We start from the raw sequence: 1,025 nt of genomic DNA, 5'->3' as shown, positions 1-1,025 counted from the left end.
GGATAGAGTTGTGAATTAAACATTTTGCATCTATTGGTAAATCTTAAGAGTCTGACATTTATATTGGTACCATCCAGAATATTTGGCCATTCTTAAGTAAGGAAGAGAGAGAACTAGACCCAGTCATTTGAAAGCTATAAACAGTCAGGGAATAGCAGCTCTCAGTGGGTATTATGAATATTGGAAAATATTTTATGAATATTTGAAGCTGTATTTTATTCTTACAACAAAAGGTGGAAGACACAGCTGCGACTGTTTGTGGTTCTCAAGTTTGGATTCTGGATCTCGTTCTCAGATATAGGTTAGGGAGCAGTGTGCAGATCTCAGTACTTTGTAAATATAAAGCAAAATCAGTTGTACATATTTTTTTCTTGTGTAAGATTATTTTTAAATATGATTCCATTGACTTCCCTTTTTTTTCCTTTTTTTATTTGTCTCAGATTATTTTTCTTACAACCTTTCATTTCTTTGTACTGTAGGAGATAAAGGCTATGTATTATATAATCCTTCCATTGGGAACTTAGCTGTCACAGATTGAGGCTTGTAAACTAGATGCATTTACCAGTAAAATGTATGGTCCTTATGAAACATCAGGATATTATTTTTGATTACCTCAGTCTTTTTGCTGGTTTAGTCTAGTTTGCGGATACAGTGTTAAGCTTACGTGCACAAAATGAAAAATTTCCTTTTTTTAATATTTTACCACATTTTATTCTCCTTTTCCAAAATAGGCAAAACCCATCATTTCATGTGTCTACCTTCATTTAGTTTTTATGTGTTAAGTATGTCTGATCATTATTTTGATTTTAAAAATCTTAGGTATTTTGCTGTTTCATTATATATTGTACTGTAGTATATGATGGGGAAATGTGAAACTTTGATTAAAACCAGTGGTTGTTATGATAGTAGCATTACTAATGGAAATTATATTGATAAATAAAAGAAAATGCTTTTTTCATTTGGATGAGAGTTCATTGTTTTTAGCCTGTAAAATTGCTTTGTAAATTGTCATTTTTTAATGTTGG

This window comes from Penaeus monodon, chromosome 31 (assembly GCF_015228065.2).
Source record: "Penaeus monodon isolate SGIC_2016 chromosome 31, NSTDA_Pmon_1, whole genome shotgun sequence".
Classification (NCBI taxonomy): domain Eukaryota; kingdom Metazoa; phylum Arthropoda; class Malacostraca; order Decapoda; family Penaeidae; genus Penaeus; species Penaeus monodon.
Note: the sequence above shows the minus strand (reverse complement) of the source record.